This window comes from Python bivittatus, unplaced genomic scaffold (genome assembly GCF_059951505.1).
Source record: "Python bivittatus isolate LINGU-HERP-01145 unplaced genomic scaffold, Pbiv_v1 ctg000580_np1212, whole genome shotgun sequence".
Lineage (NCBI taxonomy): Eukaryota > Metazoa > Chordata > Lepidosauria > Squamata > Pythonidae > Python > Python bivittatus.
The window spans coordinates 23,533,117-23,552,957 of NW_028277087.1; the positions used below are offsets into that span (position 1 = coordinate 23,533,117).

Below are 19,841 nucleotides of genomic sequence, written 5' to 3' on the forward strand. Positions count from 1 at the left end.
ACCAGCTGGGCAGATACTATACTTATTGCAAAAGTACTATAAAAGCAAGTAAGTCAACTCACAAAATTGGTTAAAAAAAAAAACCTAACAAAAACAAACAAAAACACAAGAGTCATACCTTAAAGCAAAACTTCTCAAACTGTGGCAGGTTAGGTGACAGTCTTTTTAAAGCTTATGAGGCTTGTGCAGGCAAACCAGGAGCACTGTCAAAACCTGCTCCTGCTTAACTAAGCCAGCCGGCAGTGGGCTCGCTCAGGTTAAGCAGGGGAGCAAAGCCTGGAGTGAATTTTGAGAGATGGATCGAGCCATCTATCCAAACCATCCACCAATCACAGCAACACTACAACTGGGGGATAGTTTCCTGCTAACCAGTATGTTAATTGTCTTTGGAGTATCTGTGTAAGAGTATATGATACACACACACACACACACGTATAAGCCCATCCATCCGATAAGCTGACCCTCAAATTTTTAACCAAAATACAGTATCATGAAAAATGCACCACCCGCGGATAAGCCAACATGCATTTTTCATGGTATTTAGTTAAACATTTGAGGTATGGCTTATCCACAGATGGGCTTATACATGATACATATGGGAAATATGGGTACTTAAAAAAATATTACCATATATATTTGCAGATAAGCCCATCCACAGATAAGCTGAACTCGATTTTTTGGGTGTATTTTGGCACCTAAAATTCTCTGCTGAAATTCAGTGTTTTTATCCATTATTTTAGAAATGAAGGGCCTAAACTGAAATAATAATAATTAAATAATAGCCCATCATCACAACTCTTTGTTGAAATGGATTACAGTCCATTAAATGTATGCCAGAATACATCTGTTAATCGTCAAGATGTTTAAATACTCCATTGACTGTGTTGCAAGAAACAAATACTGATACCACCAGTAAATTATTAAACAGAGATCTCAGCCTGGTTCTGTTAGGCCTGCAAAACTGACTCAAAGGGCCTTAAGAAAAATCCAACTCTTCCCCAAGAGTTAATCCCAAGCTCTGCAAAGGCATTTTAACTACATATGGCCATGGTCTTGCCTAAAACTGCTTGCTACACTTACAGTTCATTGATGTCTGCCTTTGGGGACAAAAAAGTCCATGTTTCAATTGACAGTGGCCAGATATGAGCATAATCAGTAATGGATTCTGCACAGCTGACCACCAGTGCTTACACCAGTTTGTATTCCAACCACAGAAATCCATGATGAAACAGTAGCAGAGAGTAGTACAATATGAAAGATATATACAGATACCTCACACAAATGTGCATTTCTGAACCACCACAACCGGCTATAGGCCATTTTACATCTAAAATGGAGCATAGAAAAATGAAGACTTTGGGACCACAAGAAATCCTTCCAAAGTTACACCCTGTCTAGCCAGACTATGGAACAAATTGCTCACCAGGGTGAGGTACCAGAGGGTAAGTTTGTGAGGAAGCAGTTTCTTCGACAATTGGCAGTGGTGCAGAAAAAATGCTGTGTAACTATGGAAACCCCAAAATACGTCAAGAGGGCATCACATGAAGCAGGCTCTATGTAGTTCACTTTTAAAATATGAGAACTCATCAATCTCCCATTCATATATACTTACACTTCAAGGCAATGGTTCCAACACTGTGCCTATTTATTACACACAGGTTTGCTGCAAAAAGGGTTAAATGATGCCTTAAACAACTAAGCTTGGTTGAAGGGCACAGCATTGATCCCTTCTCCACTGCTGTCAGAGCTTCACTCTAGGCATAGCAATAAATCTCACATGAGCTCAAAAGATTCAAGGGAAAGGTTCAGATGCCTTTACTGCAGACGTAAAAGATGCTCTCATAATGACTAAGATCAGCTACTGCAGACTGTAAGAATCTAGCCATATCTACATGTCAGCTCCAGGGTTTAAACTCTATGTCTCTTTCTCCCTCCCTTACATAGTAATGGACTTTTCACCCACGTTTCTCAGCCTTAGACATTGAGAGCACCTGCCCAGTGTTTTCATAACAGTCTTGTCAGATCCCAGACTCTTTACTTCCTGCCTTGCTGGGTTCAGCCTTCACACCTTCCTTGCAGACTATGAGCAGTAACATTATCCTGAGAGCAGGCTAAGAATGCACTGAGATTATCTTGATGAAACTTTGCCAGTGCTGACAAGCATGGGAGAATTTCAGAGGATCTCATTCTTATCTAAAAAGCACAATCCCACTTCTGATTTAATAGAGAGAGTGAGGTGGCTGGGGTCAACTTTAATGAGGATCTCCCATGTTTGCAAATATGTATGGTCATGGTCCTGGGAAGTGACTGGATATGTCTTTTTCTGTATAAGCTGAAGTATGTTTTCAACTTGAATCCAGAAATGGATATTTCTGCTTCGGTTATTAAACCCTAGGGGAAACAGCCCCTGACTAACACATACCAGCTATCTTCTGCGGTGTTCACAAGAATGAGAAGGCAAACCAATTATTCTGGGAAGAAAGCAAAGAAGGACTACAAGCACACGTGGAAATATGTTACTAGGCTTCAGAATAAGGTGAAGTGCATCTAAAAGGATTGTCATGTACAATATAGGTGTATAAAGGAAAGAAAGAACCAGGAAGGAGTCCCTTAAGAGATATACAGGATGAGATCTTTTTAAGGTGGCTTCTTATTGGGGCAATTCCTTCTCCTTGACTGGCTTTGAAAGTATTAAATAAAATAAAAATCAAGATGTCAGATTGAAATATTTATTTATTGAAGTTCTATGGTAGTTTATAACTTCAGTGATTTGTACTAATAACTTTCATTGAGATTTGATGTCAACATATAGAAAGTATTTAAAAAATACTGAAAGCTAGTTCTAGGGCCAAATAGGCAAATGGTAAGATATTAATTATTAAAAATGTAATGACTAAAACTAGAGAGAAAGTTTACTGTATGACAGTCTATACTTGTCAAAAGAGCCAGCTGCCGCTAGAGGTAATTTTAATGCATTCTCCACTTTTGCAAAAATATTCAGACAGAATATAGGTGAGGGTTCGTTTATTAAATCTTTTGCATTCAGTTTTACATCCAGCATTCATAAGATCAGGCTAACTCTGCTGCTCCAAGAAAAATAATTGGCTTTTTTCTGGAATGATGCAGGAAATATAGAAAAATTATACTACAAGACCAAGACTGTTAGCAGCATGTTTATGTTCAAATTAGCAACATCATATGAATGGCCAGCTTCATTTTAGTGGTGAATGTTTGCATTGTCATTTGCTTTTTTATTTTTATTTTTTGGTATTAAAAAAAGAAAAATATGCTATTCTATTCTTCTGTGTTTTAATGCTGGAAAAACTTGTAACAGAGGAAGGAACTGTTCCAGCAGCTAGAAAACCTACAAAATTCTTACCATAACTTTGGCACAGTGCATTTTTTAGCATCACAAAAGCCTATTATGCTGCATGGTTTGCTTAATTTTTTTCCTTACAAAATTAACATCCCCGTTCCCCCCTTTACTTTGCTCCAAATGTTAGTTTTATCTTTGTTTATTAAGTTAGAGGACTGAATGGGGAGAGGGACCAATCCTTGCTTAGCTGCTACCATGCTAAACGGACAGGTTAAACCATTGATCTTTACATCTATTTCCATTTCCAATGGAGTATCCTTTTAAAGCACATCTATTTCTTGACCTCTGAGAACTACAGTGAAGTGATATCATCAGAACCGACAAGGCCAAAATTTCAGCCTTCAGAATAGTTTTGTGGAAGAATTATTTAAAAAAAAAAAAATGTTAAGCCCACCAGAATATTAATGCACCAATTTTGCTTGTTCTTCCCTCCACCCCACTTGTCTGCCTGTGCTCTAAACCTGTGCTGTATTGCTATCCTTCAAATAAAGAAAGAAATCAATGTAAATTTCAATCTGGATGATCACAAAGCATGCCTGGCTTACTTATAGTCATTCAGAACATTTAATCAAGCCACAGAAAAATATGACGGAGGCCACAATCTAAAGCAAACTTCAAGAAGCAAGTCAATCAAAGAGCAAATCATTATGCACACTGGAAGCAGCACCATTATTCAGAATGCACATGCATGTTTCCACTGTCTAAAGCAAAGCATTCCAAACAATGTCTTGGATAATTCCTAGCCTTCTTGGAAGCTGTTGGAACTTCTTCAAAAACTGGAATTTGCCACTACTAATTTTCTACATGCAACTTAGGAATTGGGAGCAGACCCTGGAATTGGATGTGTCTCCTATGCTTGATCACAATGATCCAAGAGCTGCTCTGCCCATTCTCCAAAACAAACCCAATTTAAAAAGTCTTCTACTAAAAAACTGGTTTCACTCACATAATGTCCCCCAGTTTGGGAACCTTCCAGCTCTATGGACATCAAGTCCCAGAATTCCCCAGCAAGCACAGCACAAGACATGTGGAAGATAAAATTCACATATCTGATGTCCAGATCTGGAAAGCTGCAATAGACTGCTCTCCCTTCTTTACCACCTGTTTATAAAATACTGCTTTTCAAAAACATTTATAATATCCATAATCTACTTTTCTACTGTGGAGTTCCAAGCAGTAGATACCAAGTGCCCAGGTGATCTGCTGTCCAAACCTACAGTTTTTTAAGTTCAAGAAGTTCCTGTGCCATTTGACTATGTTCTAGATCTTTTGAACTCTAAAAATATTATTGCTGTTATGACACAGGGCAAATGTGTATAGCAAAACTTATTCTTTGGTTTCCAAAACACTGTTGGTTTTTATTTCTGTAGAGACTATAGGTAAGCAAACATATGCCATTAAATCCATACTGGAAAAAAAAAGGTTGAGGGATAATAGGTGCATTTACAATTCCAAATTTAGATTTATTTAATTCATTTAGAACTGCAGGGTAATTTTCAGCAAAGACTGAGTGCTCAGATTTATTTATTTAAATATTTATTTATTTAAAAGACTTATATGACTGGCTGCCTTATATAGCACAACTCTGGGCGGTTCACAACAATAATACCTCCTCCCCCACACACACAAATCAGAACCTGGCAACTCAACCACACTCTCCAATACAATCTCCAAGCTCAACCTCACCCCATCCCAATGCTTGAGGGAAGAGCAGCTTTTTACAGCTTTAATTATCTAATAGATGAGAATATTAGTAGGTAAGGGTTGAAATGTGGAATCCTTGGTTCTCTCTGAGCTTGGCTGTTTGCTTACAGACATTTCATTACCTGACTAGATAATATCAGTGCTAGTGAGTGTGGGGTTTGCTCCCTGTTTATATACAGTAGCTTGCCCTGCCAGTGTTGGTGGGGGTACAGTTTTCTCTTTGGGAATTCCTTGATTAGAGTATTGTTTACTGTTTGGTTGTTTGTCTGGTGTTAATCCCTGCTTAGCTGGGTGTTGACTGCTGGAGGGGAGGTGTTCTGGTCTTTTTCCCAGGAATTCCCGACTGGGTCCCGACTTAAGATGTTTTGGAGAGCTTTAGTTGGTTTGTGTGCTACACTGATGCTGATGATGTGTGGTTGTAATAATCTGTTGGTTGTTTCTGAGATGTTTTTGATGCATGGTAGTGTGGCATACAAACCAACTAAAGCCTTCCAAATCATCTTAAATTAACCAAAAGACCAAGTAGCCAAAGAAGAAAAAACAGGAATCATCTACAACATAGAGTATAAGGACTGTAACAGCCACTATGTAGGACAGACAGGCAGAAGACTAGCAGAGCACATCCATGAACATCAACTAGCAGTTAGAAGACTCAATGAAAACTCCTTAATCTCACAATATAAGGACAGATTCAACCACAGTTTCAACTGGGAAACTGAGCATCCTAGACCAAGCCAAATCCAAAAAATGCTAGGGAATTCCTGGAAGCTAGGCATTCAGACAAATCAGTCATCAACAGACATATAGAAATAAACCACATTTACACACCATTCAAAAGAGACAACAAAAAGCTAAGAAGGAAACAAAAATGACCAGAACACATGCCTCCAGCAGCCAATACCCAGATAAGCGGGGATTAGCACCAGATAAACAATCAAGCAGAAAACAATACCCTAATCAAGGAACTACCAAGGAGAAAACCACACTCCCACCAACACTGGCAGGGCAAGCCACTGTACATAAACAGGAAGCAAACCCCACACTCACTATCACTGATGATGTTATCTAGCTGGCTAATGAAATGTCTGCAAGCAAACAACCAAGCTCAGAGAGCACCAAAGTCTCCACGCTTTTAATTATCTGTTGGGAGAATAAAATTAAATTTGGTTGAAAAACTGGCTGGAAATTTTAAAACAGTTACTCTACATTACATTTTGCTATATATCCCATTAGTTATTAGAGATACCAAAAGGAATCTTTCTCTTAGCCCAACCATTTAATTATCTGCTGTATCACACTTGCCTCTTTCAAATTTAGAAGTCAGGGGAATCTAAGAAAATTCTAGCATTACAACCCAGAGTTTCTTGTTCCTTAAACTAATAAAGCAAGCTGCTAGATAATGACACTACTAACTGCTCCATGCTATAATCCATCACTTCTACTGAGTGGCCAATGAAGCTCATGTAGTGTCAACCTCAATAGAAATCAAGTGATATAAGGAACCAGTATAATTTCACTTGCTGCTATAAAACCACTAACTATGGCTAAGAAAGGGCACACTAGGTACAAATTGAGTTTGTCTCCTTGTTATGCCTATTTACTGTTCAATACCTATTACTAAAATGGAGAAATGGATAAATGTTTTTACAAATACTGGTCTGTAATAGTTTCTTTTTTTAAAAGTTTTTTATTTTTTACAACAAACACAAACATACATAAACAAACAAGAACATAAAAAACATAAAAACCATCTTCCATCTTAAACCGTGTGTCAGCCAGTTACCAATCCTTTGTGCCATCCTTTCACACTCTTCACTCACCATTTATATAGATTCTCATATTATCTATCCAACATATATTTATATATTTATCAGTTATCAATTATTAATCATTTGTGACTAGTCTATCTATAACACCAGCTTTCATTGTAAGATTTTTATCATTTTGTCCATTGATTATATATATATATATAGTAATTTATATCAGTTTATCGAGTTTCTATTATATAATTTCCTAATCTATTACATTATTATATCTTTTCGTCCAACCATTGATAAAACAAATCCCATATCATATAAAATTGTTTGTCTTCTTGCTCTCTAATTTCAAATGTCAATTTACTCATCTCAGCACATTCCATAATTTTCTTAATAACTTCCTCCTGCATAGGTACTTTTTCATTCTTCCAATTCTTAGCAAATACAATTCTAGCCGCTGTCAAAACATTTACAATCAGATATTTCAATTCTTTACTGTATGTTTCCGGTATAATTCCCAGTAAAAATGTCTCTGGTTTAAAGTCTATATGTTGTTTTGTCATTTTTTCCAACCATGTGTGGATTTTAATCCAATATCTTTTGGCTTCTAAACATGTCCACCACATATGGTAATATGAGCTGGGTATCTGATGACACTTCCAACATTTATCGGACTTGTTCTTATACATTCTCGCGATCCTTGCTGGGGGTAAATGCCACCTGTAAAACATCTTATACAAGTTTTCTTTATATGCAGTTGACATCGTCATTTTATAGTTTTGAGACCATAGTTTTTGCCACTTCTCTAAATCAATTCCATATCCAAAATTTTTCCCCCATGCAATCATTGTTTCTTTGACCTGTTCTTCCTCCATTTTAAATTCTAGTAAATGTCCATAAAGTTTTTTAATCACATTTTCATCAGTACCCATCAAAATTTTATCTAGAACAGTCAGCTTATCATAGATACCTTCTGCTTTAAAATCTTTATCAAATCTAGATTGTATTTGCAAATATGAAAACCAATTCATTTTTATACCTTGTTCTTCCAACGCTTGCATAGTTTTAAGTTCACCCTTTTCATTCAATATCTCAGTATATCTGTTTGTTCCTTTTTATATGTTATTGGATAAGAGAAGGTTTTATCAGAGTGATTAAAAAGAACAAGAAACTGACAAACTAATACTTTTGATGAAGAAGATACAACTGTCTTCCCCATACCAAACCAACACAGACTCATCTTATCTCACAGACCAATGGAAGAATGGCCTACCTCTACCACAAGCCCCAGGGGTTCTTCCAGTTATTTCCTTTGTGAGTCAGTGTGGCTACACAATGAACTTTGGATGATTAGTCAGTCTTTCTGAGCTTCTACTGCATTTGCCACAAGTTGAGTAACAACTGGATTTCCTTGCATCTTTATCTTATAAAACAGCATAACAATAAAACTGGCTTTCTTAGTCTTCTATAACTACTTTCATGTTCTTAAAATGCTTTCCATATTTACTTCTCTATTCAAGCACTTCCCTAATTGTTACAGCACTGTGTTCTTAACATTTGTGGCAAATCTATGGTGCAGTATGTTTTGAAGCCCACCTTTAAAAAAATCTAACCAAGGTGTTTTGCAAGCTGCATGTAAGCAAATCTGAACAACATATATTAACAGAATACAAAACACAATTCCAGCTTCCCTCAGTTCTCAGAAAAGAGAACTTCAAAAAAATGTTCTGGATGAGAATCACTTTGACCTGGAATGTGAAAAAAGAAGCAAAACAAACTTTCCCAGGATTGAATTGCACAATTATGGTATGACTTCAAAACAAGGCCTATGTTGGCATACTTCGGGCAAGGACAACATATAAAGCAGAAACACCAGCAAATTCATATGAGCGAAGAATCCTGCAGCCAATACAGTTAAGTCTATGAATGTCAAATAAATTGGGTTTAAAAGCCAACTGGAAACTAAGACCCTCCTGCAAGTGGTTTTGGACACCATATGTGGTCTTTGACAGTCAGTATCTTAGAAACAGCATTCCAAGTCACTTATATTACAGCAGTTAACTGGATGAAACAAAAGTGTGCATCACCATGGAGAAATCATTCCTCTCCAGGAATCACTGATGAACTAGCCTGACCTGGAAAAACTTACATCTAGCTTCCACCAAACCACCCAAAATTTGAAAATGGAGTCTCAGAATTAAGGATATCCAGGAGTCTTCTCTGCACAGGACATTTAGCCTTTCGCAGTAACTTCATGATGGCTGACCTCCCTCCACACCACAGAACAGAAACATACAAAGCACACTGAGGCGTCTGCACTTTTTATGGCTGTAACTGTTTCCAAGTTTTTAGCTGGCTTTCATTTTTTGTTTTGGATTTATTATACTTCAGTGAATTGGTAGAAAGACAGTATTTTTAAAAAAGGAAATAAAAAATTTAAAGCAACAGATTAAAAAAAATCTTATGAATTGGTTACTACCCCTCCCCCATAGTAGGTAAGATAATTCAGTAACAATTGCCTCAAGAAGTACCATTTAGAAATCCAAAAAACAAGAAGGGGGCTTGCATAAAAATGTTTTAAGATACAAAGTATAAGCTGAAATGCACTGATCAGCATCAAACTCCATGAGATTTTGGGGGGTATATACAGAGATAGCGAAATGCTTCTTCTCCTACCATGCACCAAACTTCCTCACTCCTAGCAGCCACAAAAACCCTGCTCCTCGCTTTCCTTGTACTACAGAACTCATGCCACATGCTTTCATGCCGTATGTATAAAACACAAGAAACAGAGGAAGTCAGTTGTAACTGCTGCTGCTGTTGCAACCCCAAGTCACTGCAACAGGAGTCACAAGGCTACTCAAGGTCCATTGAAAACTGAACAGTTCATTCATAAGATCTGCAAACTGTTGGCTTGAGGTCAGAGAGATGACTAGTTTTTCCACAAGCAAAACATCTGCTGTCCTGGAAGTAGCACTTCCTTTAAGTGACTGACTCATGGCATTGCCAGGAACTACCAAGACAGACACAGAGGAAGGAGTCTCATTTCATTTCCCCATTTAGTGCAGGCAAAAGGCATACAGGAGGCCACAGTGGAAACTTCTTACACTGCCACACACAAAGTTCTACAATATATTTAGATGTTTAACCCACCCACTGTTCCTAGCTTTGTAGAAAAGTTGCGTCCCTGCAGTGGACATCAGGCAATTGCCAAACCTAGTCATCACTAAAAGTCCTGAATTTAATTAATTTAATTAATTTGAATGCCCAAACAAATGGCTCTTAGGAGACACAAACAGAGCCTCTATTTAATTCCTTAATACAAAATAGCAATACTGAACTTCTAAGAGAAAGCCCTACACAGGAAGCCCTGTAAAAAGCAGCGTCAGCATCAAGGAATCAAGCTTTCCAAAAATCCTAGATTTTTGAAATAACATGTTAAAAAATGGGTTCCTAAAAATCCTAAGATGTATACTGTTGTTTAAATACTTCGGAAAGTATTGAGACCCCTTTCACTTTTTTCAATTGTTATGTTGCAGCCTGATATTACAATCATTCAAATTCATTTTTTTTCTCATTAATCTACACTCAGTACCCCATAATGACAAAGTGAAAACAGAATTTTAGAAATGTCTGTAAATTTATTAAAAAGGAAAAACTGAAATATCACATTGGCATAAGTATTCAGACCCTTTGCAACAACACTTGAAATTTAGCTCAGGTGCCTCTTGATCGTTGCTAAGCTGTTTCCACACCTTGATTGGAGTCCGCCTGTGGTAAATTAAATTGATTGGACATGATTTGGAAAGGCACACACCTCTCTATAGAAAGCCTCGCAGCTGACAATGCATACTGTATCAGAGCAAAAGCCATGAGGTCAAAGGAACTGCCTGCAGAGCTCAGAGACAGGATTATTGCAAGGCACAGATCTGGGGAAGGCTACAAAAAAATTTCTGCTGCACTGAAGGTTCCCAAGAGCACAGTGGCCTCCATAATTCTCAAATGGAAGAAGTCTGGCACAACCAGGACTCCTCCAAGAGCTGGTTGCCCGGCCAAACTGAGCAATTGGGGGAGAAGAGCCTCAGTAAGAGAGGTGAGCAAGAACCTGATGGTCACTCTGACTGAGCTCCAGAGATCCTGTGTGGAGATGGGACAAAGTTCCAGAAAGACAACCATCACTGCAGCCCTCCACCGATCTCGGCTTTATGGCAGAGTGGCTAGATGGAAGCCTCTCCTCAGTGCAAAACATATGAAAGCGCGCTTGGAGTTTGCAAAAAAGCACCTGAAGGACTCAGACTGTGAGGAACAAGATTCTCTGGTCTGATGAAACCAAGATTGAACTGTTTGGCCTCAATTCTAAATGTTATGTCTGGAGGAAACCAGGCACTGCTCATCACCTGCCCACTACCATCCCAACAGTGAAGCATGGTGGTGGCAGCATTGTGCTGTGGGGGTGTTTTTCAGCAGCAGGGACTGGGAGACTGGTCAGGGTTGAGGGAAAACTGAATGGAGCAAAGGACAGAGATATCCTCAATGAAAACCTGTTTCACAGTGCTCAGGACCTCAGACTGGGCCAAAGGTTCACCTTACAACATGACAACAATCCTAAGCACACAGCCAAGACAACACAGGAATGGCTTAGGGACAACTCTGTGAATGTCCTAGAGTGGCCCAGCCAGAGCCCTGACTTGAACCCTATTGAACATCTCTGGAGAGACCTGGAAATGGCTGTCCACCGACGGTCCCCATCCAACCTGATTGAGCTTGAGAGGATTTGCAAAGAATGGCAGAAAATCCCCCAATCCAGGTGTGCAAAGCTTGTCACGTCATACCAAAAAAGACTCGAGGCTGTAATTGCTGCCAAAGGTGCTTCAACAAAGTACTGAGTAAAGGGTCTGAATACTTGAGTACAAGTGATATTTCAGCTTTTTCTTTTTAATAAATTTACAGACATTTCTAAAATTCTGTTTTTACTTTGTCATTATGGGGTACTGAGTGTAGATTAATGAGGAAAAAAAGTGAATTTGAACGATTGTAGTATCAGGCTGCAACATAACAAAATTGAAGAAAGTGAAGGGGGTCTTAATACTTTCCGAATGCACTGTATACCTACTCCATTTCTATTTTTCAAAGCAGTGCATACTAAAAGACATAAAATTCAAATACTGTAACAGTATGTGGGAAAGACCTTGGGAGACAGGGCAAAGAGATGCTGCCTAAGGAATGGTCAGATAAGAGACAGCATAACCCACAGCTGGATAGTGGGCAGGGCAAGAGGCTCAGAAGGGACCCTCCCTAGTTTCTCTGGCTGTGAAGGAGATAGCAGGAGAATTGTACTTTCAGATGTGCAAGATTCTGTTACTGTAGCTTTACAATAAAGTAGAATTAGCTTATCTGACTGTGTTTATCTGGTCTACCTGGTAAGGCTGACAAATACATAGAAAATATATAGGTGTATATATTATTAGGACATGTTTCATTCTTTTAATGAAATTTCAGCTTGTTGGGGTAATACCCCTCACCTCAAAGCTGCAGCACAAGCATAAAGACCTTTTCTGATGTTCATAGCACTTCCTCAATTCTATATTGGGAAGGCAATTTACCAAGAAATGGCATTTAAAGTATGGAAGAATTATTTTGATTTCCAGATGTTTCTCTTCGTACTAATATACATGACCTGCATCAAATATGGGCAATGTAGCATCCTCCAAACATCTCTTAGATTTGTATCCTGCTTTTTCTAACAGACTGTCAAGGTGTCTTATGTGGGTACCTCTATTTATCCTATAACAGGAACCTGTGAAGTAGGCTGGGCTGAAAGAGAGCAACTGGTTTGTCCCCCAGTGAGTTTCAATGGCTGAAGATGGATGGGACTGTGGATAGTGGATGGTCTTTAACTACTACACCACACTGCAATTCCCAATGCCTCAGCCACCACAGCTGGTGGTCAGGGATGGTGATAGTTGTACTTCAAAAAATCCAGAAGCTGCCACATTGCCCACCTATGCAAGGCATAGCAGATGCTAGAAATGCATAAGCATTTTAGAATTTGAGTTGCTCATAAACCATCACAATATCTACATAGCTCTAGCTGAATGAAAGAGCTAAATTTAAGCAACCACTGTGCTACAGTGTTCAAAAGACAACATGAAGATCCTTTTGATTGGTTAATTATGAGCCATCAAATTGATGTCAACTTTTAGCGACCATGCAGATAGATCTTCTCCAGGAGGATCTGTCCCCAGTCTGGTTCATCAGGTCTTCCAATGAGGCACCCATGGCTGCTGTAACTAAGTCTATCCACCTTGCTGCTAGTTGTTTTCTACTCCTCTTTCCTTCCACTTTTCCCAGCATTATAGACTTTTTCAGAGAGCTAGGTCTCCGAGTAATATATCTGAAGTATGATAATTTGGGACTGGTTGCTTGTGTCTTGAATGAGAACTCTGGGTTGATTTGTTCAATGATTCATTTGTTTGTTTTTTCCATTATCTGTGATATTCTCAAAAGACTTCTCTAATGCCAAAGTTCAAATGTATCAATACACTTTCTATTCTGCCTCTTCAAAGTCCAACTTTCGCTTCCTTACAGTATCACAGGGAAAACTATTTTTTGCCAATTCTGATCTTTGTAACTATGGACAGTTCCCAGCATCTGAGCATTTTTTCCAAGGCCATAATTGCTATGCTACCAAGTGCTAGTCCGCAGTATATTTCTTGATGCTGGTTCCTTCACTGTTGATAACTGATCCTAAAAGGTGGAAGCATTCTACCACTTCAACATCTTCATTGTCAATTCTAGATGGTTATTGTACCTGTTGTCATTAGTTTGGTCTTCTTTATATTTAATTTTACTTCCATTTTTCACTGTGTACCTTGATTTTCATTACTAGGGCTTGCAGATCATTTGCATTTTCAGCTATAAAAGTAGTGTTATCAGCATAGCGCAGATTATTGTTTGTCAACCTCCAATTTTTAAACCACACTCATCTTCTTCTAATCCAGCTTCCCATAATATATATTCTGCGTATAAATAAGAAGAGAATATACACCCTTGTCTCCACTCTTTTGCCAACCTGAAGGAAGTCTTTTTCTCCACGTTCTGGTCCTACTGTGGCTTCCTGACCTGTATATTGGTTTCTCATTAGGGCAATGAGACGGTCTGAAATTCCCATTTTATTAAACATATTCCATAGCTTGACATAATCGACACATTTAAGGCCTTTCTATAATTAATGAAGCACATACTGACTTTTTTGGGGGTATTATTTGGATATCTCAGTTATCCAACATGCATCACCTTTAATGTCTCATGTTCTTCCTTTTCTAAAGCCAGCATGAACACCTGATATCTTCCTTTCCATGAATCTGCATTGGATGATCCTAAGCATTATTTTGCTAGCATGTGAGAAGGCCCCTTATCCTATTGAAATCTAAAAGTTATCTGTGAACCAATAAGGAAAACTAAAATTCAGACATAGCATCATTCACATACTAGAATTCACCTTATGATTTTTATGCATCAAATAGGAAATCAGTTAAAGGAAGCATGGGGAATCAACAAAACAAATTATATAGGAGTTCATTTCCTTTTAAAAGAATGAAGGAAGAGAGAATGTTAAAAAATATATACATGTTACTGTAGATTTTCTTTTCATAAGCCTCTCTTGTAATAATAGCCTGAACATATTTCACAAGCTCACAGTATCAGACACTGGTTTTGGAAACATTCTGTGGTTAGTTTACTTAAAACCTTTTAAAGCCACTTTTTTTCCTCTCCATTCTTAGTATATTTTTAAACTGCCACTGCTGTGAACGGAAAGACACTATTAAAAAGACACCCTCACAAAAATGTAAAACAAAAATAAATACAAAACCAGGCTACAATCCTGGTATCTTCACACAAGAATAAAATGATGGTAAACGACAGTAATTGTTAAAACCTCCAACACGGCAAAGCAAATGTATGGTCAAGTCAAACTGAGAAAAAACAGCAGAGTTTAGTACAGAGATGCTGGAGTAGGACCAGATCTGGGTTTAAATCCCTTCTCAACCCTGAAGATTAACTGATTCTCAGTATAACCTATATAATCTTGTGGTAAAATATGCTTTGCAAGTCCTCAAATGTTTTCATCCTCTGTGAAAGACACTTCTGTTTTTCTTCTTCCTTTGTAGAGTTTGGGAAGTGCTTTCAAATATTCCTTGGTTGTGTTTTTGAGTTACTTTATTGTCAGAGGTGACGGAGGGTGCTACTGCTGTTATGTTTTCAGTTATATATCTTTTCATCACTGTTAAGCACCCTGAGTGCTCATTCTTCCCAATCTTGAAAAGGCCATGGAGGAGTCTTATTGTAATATTTTCCCTTAGGGGTTAACTGAAGCCTTGAAAGCCATCATCTGCTGGAGAGATAGTAGAAGGAGGACGGACATGACATGTACACCTACCCCTTGACCACCTCGTCACTAAATAAATAAGAGCAACTGGGCCTGTATGTAATACCAAGCTTTAGAGACAAGATGGGGTAGCTGTTGGTGAACCAGCTGCCCCATTATCTGGCAGCAACCCTCCATCAGTTCCTGGATTTTATTGCAAGGTTGATGGTAGAGTCCCTTTGCTTTCAGTTCTGATGGATTTCATGCTAAACCTTTGCATGAGAATTGGTTAAGATGGTTGGGCCCAGGTGCCTAATGGACCCTTTAGGCTTCACAGGCGCTTAGGCAATTCCCCAGCAAATTTGCAGGGAGCTTTGGCATGTGCTTCACTGATCTCTGGAACACAGAGACAACAGCAAGAGATGAAGTGAGTAAAGCAATGCCTAGAGCAATGATGGAGAATGAACTCAACCAATCACAGTAGTGTGCCCATGTCTGGGAATGCAGCATGACAATAATTCTGACCTTATTGTGTCTGTGGACTTATATCTGGTAGCTCTGTGAAAACTCTCCTGCAAGCTGCTGTAACATGTTTGCAAATTTTTTTTTTAACAGACAAAAAATCTTGCATTTGCTTTGAGCTTGACTCCACTTACACTGTGTCGGACAACATAAATGGGACAATGTCTTGCAAGATGATTTGGAGTTCTTTTAAGCATGTAGAAACCAAGGAAATGGATAGGCATGAGTTCTACCATTCCTACATTTGATCCATGCCCCTTCTTGCTCATTTGTGCAGTTGGGAAGGGTAAATGCAGCTGGATTTGGGAGGTAATCAGTGCTTCATTATGGGATGCTATGGTGCCAGCCATCTTGATGGAGGTGCTCCTGCACCCCCTTCTGAAGAAGCCATTTCTAGACACAACAACTTTCAATCAATGTCCATAATTCCCTTTCCAGGTTTTGGAGAAAGTAGTGGGGTTCAGCTTCAGAAGATATTACAAAATGGATTTTCTGGATGCCTTGCAGTCAGAATTCAGGCTTGGGCAAGGGAAAAAATGGCTTTAGTTTATCCTGGTGGATGACCTTTTTCAGGACCTGGATGAAAGGGGTGTGACCCTCTGGGTCCTTTTAGACCTCTCAGAGGCTTTCAATACCACTGATCATGCTAGATTGTCTACAAGCATTGGGGTTTGGAGTCACTGTTCTGTAGCAAATTCCTAAGCAGGCAGTTTTAGTCAAAATAGATGGGGAAAGAGAGTTTATGTGTGTGGGAGCTCCAACATGGAATAAGGTTTGGTCCTCTACACCGGTGGTTCTTTAAGTGTGGTTGGGGACAAACCCAGAGGGGAAGAAAAAGGAAGAAAGGGGCATTGGTCATCCTCGCCAAAGGCCTATGATCACTCGAGAGGTGACTGAGGTGTGAGTGACAGTGAGGAAGGCCTCCTGGCCCAGGAAAGAATGCAACCGGCAGATAAGTCAAACCTATGCAAGCCCCTCCCCCCGACCCCAGCCACCACCTGCTTCTTGAGCAGGAGCTGCACAGGAGGACTTCTGCTCAAGATTGCATACCAACTGTGTCTGGGGGAGTGCTATCCTGTCAAGAGTCAAGGATGATACCCTCCAGATTTACAGGGGTCAAAAACCCACAGCCATTCAGTCTTGCCAGAGTTGAGTCCAATCTGGTTTGTCCCCATCCAGGTGCTCACATCCTCCAGGCACTAGGTAAGCACTTGAATTGCATCACCTGCCCAGCAGGGGGTCAAGATGTACAACTGTTAGCCCTACAAGGTAGACCAGACCAAGAAACAGTTGCCAGGTGAGCCTAAAACTAATTTTATTAAGATTGGCTATAGTTACAGAATCTTGCATGTCTGAATGTGCTTTTCCTCCCCTCTCTTTTATCTTCATGTGAATTTTGAGTGTGTGTGTCTGAGACCCTTTCGGACCCCTCCCCCTCATCTGGAGTTCTTCAATGTTTATCTGCTTGTTGTCTTGGTAATGGATCTTCGCTCTCTCTGTCAAGGTCATCGTCTTTACTCTCTACAAAAACTGGGTATCATCCACCTACTGATGATACCGTACCCTATGCCATGGAGTGATCGGATTCAGAGGCCTCATGTAAAGGTTAAATAGGAGTTCCCTGAGGCATCCCACATTGAAGAGACCTATGGGTGGACCTCTTCCCCACACCAACACTGACTGGAACTGGCCATGGAGGAAGGAGGAGAGCCATTGCAAAATAGCACCCCCCCTCTCGTAAACACCAGTGCCAATCCAGGAGGATACCATGGTTGACGGTATTGAAAATGACCAAGGGATCCAGGAAGGCCAGGATGGACACATCTCCCCTATTCCAAGCCCACCACCCCCCATCACCCACAAGTGCAACCAATGCCATCTCAGTACTATAACCCAGCCTGAATCCTCACTGAAAAGGGTCCAGACAGTCTGCTTCATCAAGGTGGGAGCTGAGAGCCCACCACCCTCTCTACAACCTACTCTAAAAGGGGAAGGTTGGAAACTGGATGAAAGTTGTCCAATACAGTTGGGTCCAGTGATGGCCTCTTGAGAATAGGACACACCACCACCTCCTTTAAAGCGGAACCCCTTCTGCAAAAAGAAGTTAACTACCACTTGGACCCAACCACATGCAACCTCCTGGGCGGCCTTGACCAATCAGGAGGGACATGGGTCCAGAATACAGGTGGCAGAACTCACAGAAACAAGGAGTGTCCACTTCCTCAGGACTGACTGGCCTGAACCTCTCCCAAGTAATGGGGTTAACACGTGCCTTGGACATCTCCATAGGATGTGCCCAGCAAGAGTCCAACTCAGAGCTTAATCTGAATGACTGTGTCAAACAGATATCCAGAGCAGCCCTGCAGGGCTCTCCTACTCTCCACTTACCCAGAAGGGACCTGGTCATCCAAAACAGGGTTGCTGGCCAGCTACCTGTGGATGCCATTAGAGTGGAGAAGTAGGCTCTTCACTGCTCTTACCACCACAAGGTATGTCCTAACAAAGGCTCTCACTTGTGTTTGGTCGGCTTCACTCTTAGTCTTCCTCCAGCAGCACTCTAGACATCTTCTGTGCTGTCTCATCTCCTGGAGCTACTCTATAAACCAGGAAGCTCTATGGGATCCACAATCACAGAGTTCACACAGGTGCAATCCAGTTCAAGGCCCTTGTCCCATGCTCATTCCAAATTGCAAGACCTCAGCTGAAGTGGGCACCTCAGGAATAACCCCAAGCTCCCTCTGAAATCCTAGTGGGTTCATCAGTCACCTGGAGCAAGCTGATTAAACAGGGCCTACCTCCTGCAGTGTGGGGTGGCTGGAGAAAAATCTAGGGCCAAGAGGGAGTGATCTGTCCATGGCAGGGAGTGATGTTAACATCCCCCAATCCCAGATCATGTTGCCACTGCCCCATGTCCTTCCTTGTTCATCAGGTCTCCTCCTCCCTCAAAATGTCACTCTTAAAAAATTCTATTAATTCTATTAATTTATGGGAAGCTGCCATGCTGCAAAGCAAAACATTCACCAGCAACATAATCTTCATTTCTAAGAGGGCCTCTAGGTCCTACATCAGTGTTGTCCAAACTTGGCCACTTTAAGATGAGTGGACTTCAACTCCCAGAATTCCCCAGCATGGCTGGCTGGGGAATTCTGGGAGTTGAAGTCCACTCATCTTAAAGTGGCCAGGTTTGGACAACACTGTCCTACATAGTACCTTAGAGATACTTTGAAAATAAAAAGGAGTGACTATAGCCCAATGTGTTGCTTGGACGTACACCCACTTGTTCAAGAAAAGAAAGGCAAAAGAAAATTCTGGGGTGCTGGAGAACCATCTGGAGGGCTAAAAGGGTGGCAGGGAGCAACGTCACAAGCTTCCTTTCTGCTAAATGGGGTTTTTGTGACTAGTCAATTTGCAAGAATGAACATGATACTCTCAAAACTTCAAATACATCCTTTGATTAAAAAAAAAAAAATCACTGAGCTCCGCTTTAGAAGCCCATAAAATATTAGCACTCCCATCTCTACCGTTTACTTTGTTTTCCAGAAAAAAATCTTGCACAAAACAGGAAACCTCACTCATACATCTGTGGTTACCAGCTTTAATAGATTTAACCTGTTTACTACAGTAGCGCTAACAACACATAATTTTCCTCCAAGTGTAACAAGAGAGGCAAACATCCCTTCTCCCTCTACTTGGTTATCATTCCCTACTTGGGGGTGCATTTATTTAAACAGCTTCTGGAGTACCCCACCTCACCTTCTAAAGAACTGTATTTTGCTATTTCATGCTGAAATGTAACATAGCACTTTTATGCTGGTCTATGACTGTAATAAAGTTTTTTTTTTTAAACATAGCACTTTTGTTTTAGTGTCTTTCAATTGAATTTCACTCACTGCTTTTATTCCTACCGTTTCTCCATCACCCAGTGTTTAAGGCAGTTTACAAAATGTGACAAAAAGGCAGGTTAAAGGGATTAAAAGTAGGGTGGGATCCATGGGGGTGGGAAAGAGGAAAATCATGAAAGTCAAGAGGGAGGTCATGGCTGCACAATCAAAGCCCTGTTCTTTTTTTACATGCAACACATGTAAGGAAGGGCAAGGCTTCAATCGTGCAATTG

The 19,841-nt window shown here is 40.0% G+C and overlaps 1 protein-coding gene across 1 annotated transcript in view; it reads right to left on the reverse strand.

Annotated features, from left to right (window-relative positions):
- AKT1 (AKT serine/threonine kinase 1) overlaps nt 1-19,841 on the reverse strand; it is a 116,905-nt gene that overhangs the window by 75,083 nt on the left and 21,981 nt on the right. The gene's annotated exons all lie outside the window — the stretch shown is intronic.